The 14,737-nt window shown below is 43.6% G+C and overlaps 1 protein-coding gene across 2 annotated transcripts in view; it reads right to left on the bottom strand.

The window, feature by feature from the left end:
- The window catches only part of mxd1 (MAX dimerization protein 1), a 40,258-nt gene that overhangs the window by 14,584 nt on the left and 10,937 nt on the right, over positions 1-14,737 (bottom strand). The gene's annotated exons all lie outside the window — the stretch shown is intronic.

Genomic DNA, 14,737 nt, shown 5'->3' on the forward strand with positions numbered 1-14,737 from the left:
GTTCCAGTAAGCATAACGGTGTAAACAGCGTTGGGCGGCGGGGGGAGAATGTAAACTCATATTAGGACAAACATTACTACTGACAGTACCTGCAATAACAATAGATGGCTCAGCAGATACTATTATATACACGTCACTGGAAAGTCAGGAAGTTTTTCAAAAAATATTACATCCTAATGCATTTAAAACAACCTTGATAAACATTCTGCTGCAGCTGGTTGGACGTCCAACTTTTATCAAAGTCACAAGTGACCTCCTATTGTGACTGTGACAAAGGAAAACTTTGCCTCCTCATCCTTCTCAACCTGTCCGCAGCCTTTGACACGGTTGACCACACCATCCTCCTGCAATGCCTCTCTATTGTCATCCAGCTGGGAGGGACTGCTTTCATCTGGTTCCATCCTTATTTGCCTAATCATAGCCTGACAATCACCTACAATGGTTTCTCTTCCTGCTCCTGCACTGTTACCTCTGGAGTTCCCCAAGGATCGCTCCTTGGTCCCTTCCTATTCCCCATCTACATGCCACCCCTCAGTCTCGTCAAAAACACATCCATTTCCATATTTGCCCTGTCGATGCCTGGTTCTACCTCATGGCCTCTCCAAACCCCTCCACTTTCTCTCAATTATCAGACTGCATGTCCAACATCTAGCGCTGCATGGGCAGAAATTTCTGCCAATTAAGAACTGGAAAGACAAAAGCCATTGTCTAGCGAGCCGCCAGGAACTCTGCCTGCTCACCACCGCCTCCACCCCTCTCCGAGGTTGAACTGCTTGTTACCCACCCCTCCCCGATGAGCTTCCAACAAAATATCTGCACCATCACTAAGACTCCCTACTACAGCCCATCTGCTGAAGTCATCCGTTCCTCTGTCACCTTGAGACTTGGCTATTCCAAAGCACTCCCACATTCTACCCTCCGTAAATAGATCACCATACCCCTGTCCTAACCCATACCAACACTCATCCCCATGTCATCCCTGTGCTCGCTGAGTTAAGCAACACCTCAATTTTGACGTTCCCATCCTAATTTTCAATTCTTCCTATGGCCTTGTCCCTCCCTATTTCTAATCTCCTCCAGTACCACAACCCCCAGAGACAACTCTGGCCATCACCCCAGGTATTAAGCGCTCCACCATTGGTGGCTGTGACTTCAGCTGTCATTGAGGTTTGGTTAGTTAGAGAATGACGCAAGACGACACCAACAGCCTGGATTCAGTCCTCGTACCAACTGTGGTAATTCATGAAGAGCTGCCTCCTTACCTTGTCCCATGCTTAATGTGGAGTGGTGCCCCTTGAGCTGTGTAACCACTTGTCGCTCTCTAACAGAGAAAGATGCCTATGTTCCCTCGTGAGCTATAGTTAACCACCTTGCCTTATTTTCAACTGCCTAGGCCTCAAGCTCTGGAATTCCCTCCCTACAGCTCTCTACCTCACTCTCCTCCTTTAAGACACTCCTTAAACCCCATCTCTATCATAAAACTTTTGGTGATCTGCTCTAATACCTCATACGGCTCAGTTTCTTATTTTGTTCTGCAACTCTCCCGTGGAGTGCCTTGGAACGCTTTATGACATTTAGGATGCTTTATGAATACAAATTGTTGTTACCCAATTTTGATCCTGGCATGGAATTCTAATATGAAGATGTTCAGCCCAGGCTGGTTCACTCAGTTACTCACCGACACACTGGACCAAAGTTACAAAATGATAAAACTAGAGAGGTCCTTTAGTGAAAAAGCAAATGTAAAGGCTTTCTATTACACCTAACGATGTGTAGATATCTGCACCAGTTAGTACTCCATCAGTTACTCTACAGACAAATCATCTATCCATCACGGGTCTCACTCCATATAATGTCAATTAACACCTTGCTATGCAATGAGACGTACACACTGCTGTTTGAACCGAGATTGGGGGGTGGGGGGCGCAGCTAACCAGGATTATGCATTTAAGACGACATCTTGGGCAGCTGTTTGGTGAAACATCCCCATGCATCATTGCAGCACATCTACAGGGGGATCCCCAATGGCCTCCATATGGAAGCTCTGAATGACCACTCGGAGGAAGAGTCATACAGATTCGAAATGTTAACTTTGTTTTTCTCCCCACAGAGAGAGACCTGAGGGTTTCCAGCTATTCTGTTTTTATCTCTCAATGGCATAAACCTGGGAGTGGCACCTGTTAAAGCATCTCCCCTACCTGAAATGCCTATGTGCCAGTTGTCTAACAATCAAATACTCTGAACAAATCTGGAAAGAGGGGGCAGGGAACAGTGATTAGATGGAAGTGCAATTTGTTTTATTTCGATGGTTACTTCCCAGCACAGGTCACTGGATAGCTGCCAGGAGCACTGATCCTGCTCAGATTGTCTCACTCCTGAAGTTTGCAGCACTGAGATCATCAATTATCTTGCTCACCTTGCAAACTGGGATCAACAGGTCAGGGCTGGAGAGCTGGACTTTGCTCGTCTGTATTGCCTCAGTATCACACATCATGGTGCACTGAGAGTCACTCAGCCACTGGGGAAGCAGAAAAAGAACTTCGCCAAGTTAAGTGGAGCCGAGCCCCTTAATCGAGTCACCATTAATGGAAACTTTGGCAGGGGAGAGATAGGGAGGTTTCCAGCAGCAATCCGCCAATCAAAATGAAACATTTTTAAAGTCAGTAAAACTGCTACCTCCTCCCACATGCCTGGAGTTCTGCTCCTCTGGCAGCTGACTCCACGCTGGTCTTTGTCAATGTTGCTCCTCACCTGCCTAATATTAGACAGACCCAAGTGAACTCACCGTCCCTTGTGCAGAGATGGCTTCTCATACTTGGCTCCTCCTAACAGCAGCACCACCACCAAGGACAGGAACTTGTCGTGTGCCGCAGCACCCCACCAGGAGGAGACATTTTATCCCACGGGACCTCATGCCACCTCTGCAGAACAAGTCTTAAACAGTGAGAGCAAAACCACCATGGACCTCATTCTGCAGTAGGTGATACAAATTGGGCCTGCTTCATATTTAAATAAGGACTCAAAAATCAGGAGCACTGATATAGCGAGTAAGGGTTGCTTAACATTTGTGGGGTAAAAATTTAAATTTTGATGGATAAATCCAGCAATATTCAAAGTGGGAAAAACTGGTCATAGTCACAGTTTAGCTCAAAATATATAGAGTTAAATCAAAGTTTAATTTCCCCAGCAACGAAAAGCGTGGCACTGTACAGGGAGCAATTACAACCAAGTTCAGTCCTTTCGAATGAAGAAAATGAGCTGTGCTGCAGCTTAAATTTCCCAGATATAGAAATATTCTTTAAAGATCCTGTTTGGCAACATTCTACCTCGTGAGGTATTCTAGAGGCTGTGTTCAGCGTCAAGCATCGAAAAAGGAAACTGAAAGTTACAATTCCTGTAGCAGCCTTGGCTGGGTTTTCAGAAGGGCTCATGTGAAACCCAAAGGCTGCATCAGCAGACACCCTCGCCCATTCTCACTCTGTCATTCTGTGTGTTGTCCTTTTCTCTGAGAGCTGAAGCCATACTGATTGGATGCACATGACAAAACAAACGCTATTTATGTCTAGTAAGCGAGGGGTCGAGAGGAGAATCACCACACACCCCTGATGCAGTTATTCTCAGTTCAAAGAAGCGACTCAGCTTTTAATTTTAATGCTGTCAGGTTTACTCTGTTCAGGCACTTCTTAGTCTCAAGATCCATGTAACTTACCCAGAGATCTCGGCCAATGTTGTGCCTAACCTTGTTTTCTTACAAGTGCAGGTGAAAGGTCCCCTTTTTCCTCTAAGCACCCATCTTTACCTTTTACTTTCCAATAAGTTGAAGATTGTGACAAGCTTTCCAATGCCTAGATCCACAGCTGTTTTTGAGTCACCTGCTAGTCAGATTTTGCACCCATTCCAGGTTGACACGTATGCAAGCTGCACTGCAACTTCAGAAAAAGCATAATTTTAACCCTTCTGATATGTCTTTGAAAGAAAACAGAACAAACTGAAGAACTTCAATGGCTGTACAGCACCTACTCTGGGTGCTCATTTTTAGTTGCTGTCACCATAGAAAATTCTGGAACCTTCTAGGGATATGGCCACGTGCTTTAATGCCAGTTGAAACATATTGCAGCCAAAGGCTCTTCCAAAGGTTTCTGCAAATAAACGAGGGTTTATATAATCTTTGCCTTCTCCAGATCAGCCAAACAGATGCTGAAACATCATCGGGGCACGCAACACTACTAAATAATTATTTTGCTTTCTGGTGATTTAGAAAGTACTCTAAATCTTTGCCATCACTTTCTTTTCAAGGGGAAATGAGGTTATAATTGCAGACGTCAGATGAACAGTATCCAACAACCAGACATCACCACTCTGAATTACCCCAAATTAGCTAGTGTGCCACAACTCCTTAATTGGCACAAGTTCACTTAAATCGAAAGGTCCAACTCCCTTTATCAAAACAAAAACTGCACTAGATTAATCTAATCCGATCTTTATGCCACCACTAACTATTCTGCGAGATAGTGACCATGTGCTTCAACATGATTGCAGCAATTTGCCTTCCATATAATTTTATGCGAAAAGTACCTGCATACCTTTAAGTCTTTGAGACAATAAAAATGGTTTTTAATTCCATAGTCAATATATAAAGAGAAACTTCCAAGTCCCTCAAGATCATCACCCCACCCCCACCATAGGCCAAGTATCATTTGCACTATAACTAACCAAACCACAATGAAAAAACAAATATAATGACAAGATTAAAAACTGGTACATGGCGTTTTCATCCAACCCCAAGATAATCCAACAAGATTCCAGTTCATTCCTCCAACCTCATGAGCCAATATGACTTCACAGCCTACCACAGATAATTAAGGATGTTACTTTGAGTGCCGCAATACCTTAACCACACAGTTCCCCAAACTGGTTTCGTTTATTGAGAAACAGGTTTATATATGTTAAAGATAAATTTAAAATGATTGCCCTGCTGCTTGGGACATGAAGTAACTGCAGCCCTGCATTACCTGCCGACTAGCAGGGAGAGAAATTGCTTGAGATTTTACTTGTCGGGAGTCTTTGTCCCACCTGTACTGAAGCAACTTTCACCTCATTTTAGCTGCAGGGTAACCACAGATAGCCGCATGCGCAAAATACAAATTTTGGAGGCATGCTTCCCTAAACAACATGCCCCTGGTCACGAACTGATGCTTTTGGCAGTGCCGAACGTTGCTCAACTTGGGAACATGCATGCACTGAGCTCAGTACAATCATACAGACCAAGAAAGGCTCTTGTATCACTGGCCTCATCAGCATTAAACAGTGATCTGGCAAGGTCATACTCCACACACACACGCGCACACACACACGTTGACATTATGCCTGCTCCATTGTAGCAGCAAGTTGGACTTGATCATTAACTCAGTTTAGTTTGCAGTTAGTTACGAGTAGTCTTGCTGGAAGGAGTCACGTTCCTAGATATCAGAAATGAATTTGACAAGCGTCTGATTTACTGCCTATTCATGATAAAAATAAACTTTCTTCCAATCTGCTGACAAACATGTTAGCCTGCTTCCTTGCACCAAGGTTCAAAGTGCTCTTTAGTCTGACTGAAGAAACCAAAAAGAGCAAACTAAATATGCATCGGTTACTTATATTTCATTGCACTGCACCAACACTATAACTATTCAGTAAACAGGACGTTAAGACTCCATTTGGCTCAAGGAGCTAAATGGCCTACTTCTTTCTTATATTCAAGTCTGGGTTTACAAATATCTACATTTTTAAGCTGTGAATCTCTGCACTAGTGACATGGGTCGGTGCTACTTTGAGGTCCTCAATCTCTTTACTGCAAAGTCCTCCCTGACAAGAAGCCAAGGGCTAGTTGTTCAGTGTCCTTAAGCAGACATCGTGGATACCCTCCCAAAAGCAAAATCCAATTTAGTATACTGTATTCGCTGCTCACAATGCAATCTGCTCTACACCAGGGAGGCCAAATGCAGATTGGGTGACCGCTTTGCAGAACACCTCCATTCAGTTTTCATGCATGCCCCCAGGCTTCTAGCAGCCTGCCATTTTAATTCTCCACCTTGCTCTCACGCTGACCTCGCTAACCTTGGTCTGCTTTCAGTGTTCCAATGAAGCTCAAGGAACAGCACCTCATCTTTCGATTGGGCACTTTACAGCCTTCTGGACTCAACATTAAGTTAGATCATTTCAGTCCGCTTTTTCTCTGCCTTCATTGTTTCATTTTCTTTGCACACATCAGCCCCACTAAACTCTTTTGTCATTTAATGTCTTCCGCCCCATCACAGACCCTCCCTTTTGTTCTTTATTCCACCCTGCCCATTTCACCTACATAAAACCAATCACATTCCTAACATTCTCCCAGTTCTGATGAAAGGTCAGGAACTGAAACATTAATTCCCTCTCCACAGATGCTGCCAGGCCTGCTGTGTATTTGCAGCAATTGCTTCACCTGGAAGCAGTGTTCAAGCCCATAGGCAATGAGAAGGGAAATGCTGTATCTCTTGCGCTTGCATGGGAAGGTGCTGCAGACAGGGAACGGGGCATTGGGGGTGACTGAGGAGTGGACTAGGGTGTCGCAGAGGGAACAGTTCCTTCGGAATGGTGAAAGGGGAGGGGAAGATGTCGTCTTTGGTGGTGGTATCACACTGGAGGTCAGGCACAGTCAAGGGCCCGGTCAACCACGCCTGGTTGGGGAGACGACGGACAGTGATTTGGGGGGGGCGGAATCCTGGATCTACCTTTTTCCTCAACTGAAGCGCTGGTATGGAAGGTTCTTGGATGCACTAATGGCCAATAATGTACAGAGATGAGAGAGTTAAAAAGGGATCTTGAGGAGGCTAGGAAATCAGTTTGGATATAGATCTGCCACCTAAACCCCCTTTTGAATAAAAAAAATGTTTAACTCAGGGTTCAGCAAATTCTGGCCTGCCCTAGAACATGCTTTCCATCACACCAAAAGCATGCGTAAAGGCTGCACATCAAATATTTCCAAAAATATAAATTGTAAGCCACAAGAGAGACCAGAAATGATTCTCAGAGGCACTGCAATTATATTTTAAAATACTTTGTTCACCAGATACCTTGTCCACCCAGACTGGGTTGCTGGGGCCGTTTGCATCAACTCGGGCCACATAATAAAAGTCCACAGAGCCCTTCGTCACCTCATCCCTGTATGCTCAAAATAACCTGTTATTAAAATGCAGACTCATAACACTCCACAAAAGGTTTCAACAGAAAATAAGTCGATAAATTCCTTTCGACTGTCTCGGAACAGGGCACCGATCGAGGGCAGTTGTGTTTCCAAACCGATTTCCCGGCTTCATTCCTTCCAACCACTCATAGACCAATGTACAGGAGGCGAAGTAGTTTCTGTTTTGGTTTGATCATGGCCATTCCCTTTCCAATGCACAACTTGCACATTTAGGCACAAGTATAATAAAGTTGGGAAGTTTCATAGCTTTATTTGACCAGCTGATACTGATGATGTCCTTGCTCCTGATTGCTTCATAAGAAACTCCTGCTCGAAGTGGGTGCATGGGAATGGCAGGCAACTACAGCTTCAAAATGGTCACCATCCAATAAATAGCACAATACTCAAAATGGGATGAATGGGACTCAGAATAAGATGTCTCCATCTATGGAATTATGTCCACCACTGCCCCCACACATTGTGTCTGCTTGCAGGGGTTAAGGAAAAATACACGCCGTGTTGTGAAATCTGATGAAAGCCATCATACACAGCCTTGCCTGAATCTCACTCATATTAGCAGTTTCCTTCTCTATCCATATACCCAACGCTCCAACAGTCCTTGAACATCAATTAGGCTAGCATTAAAAACAGTGGAAATGGATGTAACTAGCAATGGCAACTGCACTTAAACATCAACACCCAGCGCATGCAGGAGGTACGATGTGACATTCATATCCGACAGGCCGTAGACCAAAGGGCTCACAACAGTGGAGTACATTCCAGCCTGAAACAGAGCTTATTACTGTTTACAACAAACAGAAACAGATGTATGAAGACTGGCATTATAATAAAGGGGCAAGAAACTAAAACAAGTAATGCTTGTGTGCATGTGCTTGAGCTCAGTGCAGAGAAGAACACCACCATTGCCATTTTAACCTAGTTATCACGTCATGTATGTACAAAGATTATGCAATGGCTCTTTGAGCCAAATGGGAGTGTGCCTGAGCAATAATTGCTGGACCTTGATGAACATCAGATGTCAGTCACTTGGATCAGAGCTGAAATCATATACCAAACCATCAGCCATCTCTGTTTTTAGTGATTGAAGAACGAATGGACATTGACAGAATGATACATTCCCAATGGCTATGGCGGGGAGAGGGAAGAGGAGAAAGGGCACTCGCATTCTGTAACCTTACAGTTTGCCATTTGCCGCCACTGCATCCATGTGAGAACTGTTCTCGTGCCATGCTAGCTTCATCATTCCATGCTAAGTCAGTTCTCTTCCCAGATGAAATAGGCAATATAAGCTAAAATGCATGTTGCACTCATAACCTCTGCAGCCTGATGAAACTCACAAGTCGACAACAGGAGTACACAGTGCTGCTCACGTGGAGCGAAGAGAATTTGTTCAAACAAAATTTGGAACATACTAATTTCCATGATTGATTTTTGAAAGTGCAAGTGTTAAGGCTTGCTGTCAGCTCTAATACAGCTGTCCTCGCAAGTTTGTAATACTCCTACACCCAACTATCGATGACATTGTCACATGATCTGCAAAGTACACCGCCTTCATCACAACAGGGACCTTTCCACCAGGAGCACCATGTTATCTCATTCAGAAACCTACAGCATACAATCTGAGACCCAATTCTTCACTCACTTTCGAGACTGCAACTGAGCTGAACGAAGGCAATTGCCAGTCAGCATTGTAGCATCGTCTCACAATCGAAAAATATCCCCAAAATATATAGAAAATTGGAATGCAGATTCTCCGTGCAGCCAATTTAGGGCAACATTAGCAGAGAGCGTGCGCAACTCTCTGCAGCTGCCCCAAGTCCACAGAGACCAGAAAAACAACAGGGGTTTTAAACTCAAATACAATAACAATGAGATCAGCCATCATCTCATTAAATGGCAGAACAGGCTTGAGGGGCTAAATGGCGTCCTTCTGATTTTCAAAGTACTCTTTTGGTCAGGACCTGGTCAATGTTATTCTGTACATTTTAATCACTCCAAATCTCGCCACTCTATCCATGTTCAATATGGTATGCAGACCAGATCCCCGTAGGCTTAAGCAACATGTGTGCCATTGCGATTCTCTCCCATCTCCCACATATAGGCCCAACTGGGACAGGTAACCCACCCCCACGGGGACAACTGTCAAAAAACAAACTTAGAAAGGACATCGACATGAGACATTAACACAATTTCTCTCCCCATGGATGCTGCCTGACCTGCTGGGTATTTCCAGAATTTTCAGTTTTTGTTTCAGATTTCCAGCACCTACAGTATTTTGCATTAAAACATGACGCCTGCTCCCAGACTGTCTCAAACCAATAATAGTTAGTGAGAGCTATGAATTTGCTGATGATACAAAGGTAGGGAGTAAGGTAGTAGGAGAGTACATTGTGAAGAGGACATAGGATATAAGAGCAGGAGTAGCCCATTCAGCCCATCGAGCCTGCTGCACCATTCAAACTGATCATGGCTGATCATCTACCATTATGCTATTTTTTCCACTATCGCCATATCCTTTGATATTATTCATTAGTATCCAAGACTCTATCTTGAACATGCTCAATGACTGAGCCTCCACAGCCCTCAGGGGTACAGAATTCCAAAGATTCACCAGCCTCTGAGTGAAGAAATTATTCCTCATCTTAGTCTTAAATGGCCTGCTCCTTATTCTGAGATTGTGTCCCCTGGTTCTAGGCCCCTCCCCACCCCCCAACAGCCAGGGGCAACATCCTAGCCATATCTATTCTGTCAAGCCTTGTGAGAATTTTGTAAGTTTCAATGAGACCACTGCTCATTCTTCAAAACTCTACAAAATAAAGGCCGAGTTTCCTCAATCTCTCCATAAGACAATCCCGTCATCCCAGGGATTATGATTGCATCATGTGAGTATCAGGATGGTAAAGGTGAAGCAGGTGGATCTTGGCCTGTTCATCTCCCAATTCTTATCTTCTTATGCTGTCCCATGAAGCTATCACACAGCAACTATGCTATAGGGAGTTAAAAGCCACATGGAGGGTCTAAGGAGGCTACATAGGCATTATAGATAGGTTAAGTGAGTGGGCAAAGTGGAGTATAATATTGGCCAATGTGAAATTGTCCATTTCGGCAGGAAGAATAAAAAAGAAGCTCATTATCTCAATGGTGAGAGATTGCAGAGCTTGGAGATGCAGGGGGATCTAGGTGTCCCAGTGCATGAATCACAAAAGGCTACTATGCAGGCACAGCAGGTAATTAGGAAAGCTAATAGAATGTTATTGTTTATTGCAAGGGCAGTTGGATACAAAAGTAGGGAGATTATGGTTCATTTATACAGGGCATTGGTGAGACCACATCTGGAGTACTGTATATAGTATTGGTCTCCTTATTTAACGATGGATGTAAATGGATACAGTTCAGAGAATGTTTACTAGACTATTACCTGGATTGGGAGGGCTCTCTTATGAGGAAAGGTTGGACAGGCTAAGCTTGTATCCACTGGGGTTTAGAAGAGAAAGAGCTTACTTGATTGAAACATATAAAATCCTGAGGAGCCTTAACAGAGTGGATTTGGCAAGGCTGTTTCCTCTTGTGGGAGAATCAAGAATGAGGTGTCACTGTTTAAAAATAAGGGGTCGTCCATTTAGGACAGAGATGAGAATTTTTTTTCCCTCAGAGGGTTGAGAGTCTTTGGAACTCTTCCTCAAAAAGCAGTTGAGACAGAGGCTTTGAATATTTTTAAGGCAGAGCCAGATAGATTCTTGGCAGGCAAGGGGTGAAAGGTTATCAGGAATGTGGGGTTGAGGTTACATTCAGATCAGCCATGATCTTATTGAATGGCAGAGCAGGCACGAGGGGCTGAGTGGTCTATTCCTGATCCCAATTTGTTTGTATGCTTGTATGAGCTATACTAGCATTTGTACGAATCTGAAGAGTTAAACAATAATTCCCCTTAATCAAATGATGCACATCAAGCTGGTTCAAAGCTTTCACTTCACTTCTGCAGTTGATTGGGAACTGAAAAGGGCTGAAGATGCTGTGGTAGATTAAAACTGCATGCAGTACAATCTCAAAGAAGCATACAACTAGGCAGCAAGTGAAATACTGGACAATCCAGCGGATATGTATGTGCTGCAATGTACATTGCTTAATGTGCACTACTTCCCAATGTAACAGTGTTTAACCAGGGCAGTGCTATATTCACACACAGCACTTGCTGCAGTAATGGCAGGTTCAAAGCCTGACCTAAAATGGTGCCTTTACTGACTGAGTGCTGTGTTTGCAGATGGAAGATTTTGGGCTTCATTTTTCACTTAAGAAATCCCAATCAACTCATGTTACCTTGGGAGGAATTAACACTTGTTTGGCCTCCTCCCCATTTTGCTTTGCATTCTCCAAAGGAAACCATAAGTGTTGAGAATACCAGGTACCAAGCATTAGGAATGTGATGTTTAGGCAACAACATGCTTTAGAACAACTGTCCAACTGAGATGCTCCTTTCCTCCTGTGGGCAGCACCACAGAGATAAGAAAGGGGTCAAAGCTGTATCTGTTACAGAGCAGGGGAAGCACTCAATTCAATTTGGGGAAAATGTAGAAGACAGCTCGAGGTCTACGAAGACACAGCAGTGGTGTGAGGCGGAGCGATCAGGTACCCACGGCTTATTGCAAATGCTCATCAGTGATCTCAAACCATCTGTAGAGCTAGGTACATGTTTAGAGACAGCAGCTGTACATGTACACAGCATCTGATTGAATACTTGGCCCAAGCTCTTTCTCTTGCAGATATTTCTAAGCAAATTGCGCACAAACAAATCAGCTATTTCAAAATAGCCGCGTGCTCGGTATTTCTGATGAAAGGGATACTTTTTTCGGCTTGTAATACTTGGGATGGTGAGGCAAGCAGCCCAGGCCGAGTTCTGCTCTAAAGGGAGCTTGAAGACCAGTTAAAGGCTTCAGTCAAAACCGACATATAAGAATGGTTAGGAGAAAGCAGTGCAGTGAAGAAATAATCCAACAAATAAATGTGGGTGGATGCAGCATCAATCCCTTCCATCACTGGATTGCTCATTTCACTCATGTGTCTATGAGGGGGTCCAGAACAGAGACAAACAAAGGAGTGATCATCCAACGTGGGAACTTTCTACTGTGCTTTTCTTGGCAACTAACCACAACCAGCGGGAGCATGATACAAGAAGCAGTGTGTCCATCTGACCATCTTGGAACGTAGGTGGTGTGTGGCAGATTGGAGAGTGCGTAGGCTCAATACAGGGGAGAGTTTGGAAAGGCTACCTATAGAAATTCTCCAGTGTGTAGGAATGCTTCCAGAAATGTCCTGATCTTTCAATATTAACCCCTGTATCCCAAGAAGCAATCAGTGCTCTGTACGCAGTTTTGATTTAAAAAAGGTACAATTTCATCCTTTTTTTGGTAAAGATTTGGTAGGATGCAGTAGCTTCCACAAGTAACCCTACATTTGAAAACCTGAACATTGGGTGTCATCTATTCAACACTGTTACATTGGGCATCACAGCCTGCCAAAAACGGACACTTTCCAGGAGCAGTCAAGTGAATAGTGATAAGGAGTAGTCATTCAACATCAGGCAGGGTTGGCAGGGAGGGTGGGGGGAGTGGGGGGTACAGTGGAAAGAATGAACAAAGCAATACATAGCCCTGCAATGGCTCTGTATAGCTTAATACCACAGGAAAGAGTACATTAACCACAAACTTATCTGATGCTTTACTGCAGCTACAGATGGTTTTTACATGCTGGATAGATAGAAATTCACATCTAAAATGGGATTTAGGTTTCTGCTGTTTAGGAATGTGGCATTAGTGGATGAAATGGCACATTCATGCTGCACCAGGCGCTCACTTCATCTCACAGCTCAAACCTTATTGCTGCATTTCACAGGGTTGAGTTTATACCATTTTACAACAATCATTGACAACGTCAATATCTGGACATCAATACAGCCCATTTATCATGAAAAAAATATGCCCCATTTCTGTTACGGAGCAATCGATGGCTCAGAATAACAGCCAGTTATTGCACTCCCCATTATTAATGCATACATTGCCCAACTATACAAAGTGATACCCCGCTTTTTGCAAGTTGCCAAAAGCTGTTGAGCCACTTGCTGTTAGTCTGGTGAAAAGACTCGCTCATGCCACCCCACCCCCCTCCAACTCCACACTATTTTTAAGAAATGGCTGGATTTGCACATTAAACTTCCCGCCAAAAGCTCAGGATGGTACTCGACTGTGCTACGACCACATCATTGTTCATGCAGCACCAATGAATCCTGAAAGAGAACAACTGAAACTGTGGCGTCCCCTCCCTACATCGAGCAAATCACGGCACAAACATTTATCCCAGTTGAAAGATGAGGGGGAAATTGTCTAATTCAGGGAAAACCCTTGAGATATTCTGCTCCAGCAAACTGTGGGGCAAGGTTTTGGTGGTGTGCCACCCAATGCTCTTAATGATACAGTTACATCACTCTTGATCAGCATCAGTAGCATCTACTACTGCAAAGAGTTTTTTAAAAAAGTACACAGCCCACAGTTCCCACATCTCGTGCGTACCTAAGACACAACACTACCAGCATTGTGTCCCAAAGTAATGGATTAATCATTCTGAGGTGTGGAAATGGTGAGCTGCAAAACAGAAGACTTGATGTGACTTGCATTAATAACATGTGTAACATGCATAAATCACACCAGGGTAGGATCGCAACTAGTGTTGCTTTTGGGTCAAACACCCAATTTATTATTTTTTTGAATCTGACCCAAATGACAGAGATTGCTTACTACAATTAGCCAGAACTCTATTACCAGCAATAAAAACAGAGAATATTGGAAATACTCAGCAGGTCAGGCAGTACCTGTGTTGGGAGAAACTGAGTACAGAGTACACTGCCTGAACTGCACATTTGCAGCAATTTGATTTGGGGCTAACGTGATGGTAGAAGGCGAACCAGATGGACATTCCAATAATCCCTATGTTACACATACCTGACATTTTCGGTTTAGAAACGCTTCCTCATTAAATAATTAACCACCTATTGTCAAGTACATTAACGAGTGCTATTCTGATATCAGGCCAAGACAGAATTACAATTTTAACAGATTACAGTGACATGCAATGTAAAAGAACCCACTGTACAATTCTAAAGAAGAGTAGGGTGTCCTCCCCAATATTTATCCCTCAAACACCATCACTAAAACAAATTAACTGTTCATTATCACATTGCTGTCTGTGGGAGCTTGCTGTGCGCAAATTGGCTTCCCACAGTACAACAGTGACTACATTTCAAAAAGCACTTCATTGGCTGTAAAGTGGTTGGAATGTGCTGACGTCACGAATGGCTCTATATTAATGCAAGTCTTGCTTATTTTTATCTGAATGGTGAAGTACATTTTCTTGAGAGAATCTGCAAGGCTATGGTGACACTAGCCAGAAAAGGAACTTTGACAGTCATCTGAAATCCAATATTAAACCTGTTTTTTTTTAAACTTTCGTGGGGTTCATTGT

This window comes from Cetorhinus maximus, chromosome 20 (genome assembly GCF_964194155.1).
Source record: "Cetorhinus maximus chromosome 20, sCetMax3.hap1.1, whole genome shotgun sequence".
Taxonomy (NCBI): Eukaryota; Metazoa; Chordata; class Chondrichthyes; order Lamniformes; family Cetorhinidae; genus Cetorhinus; species Cetorhinus maximus.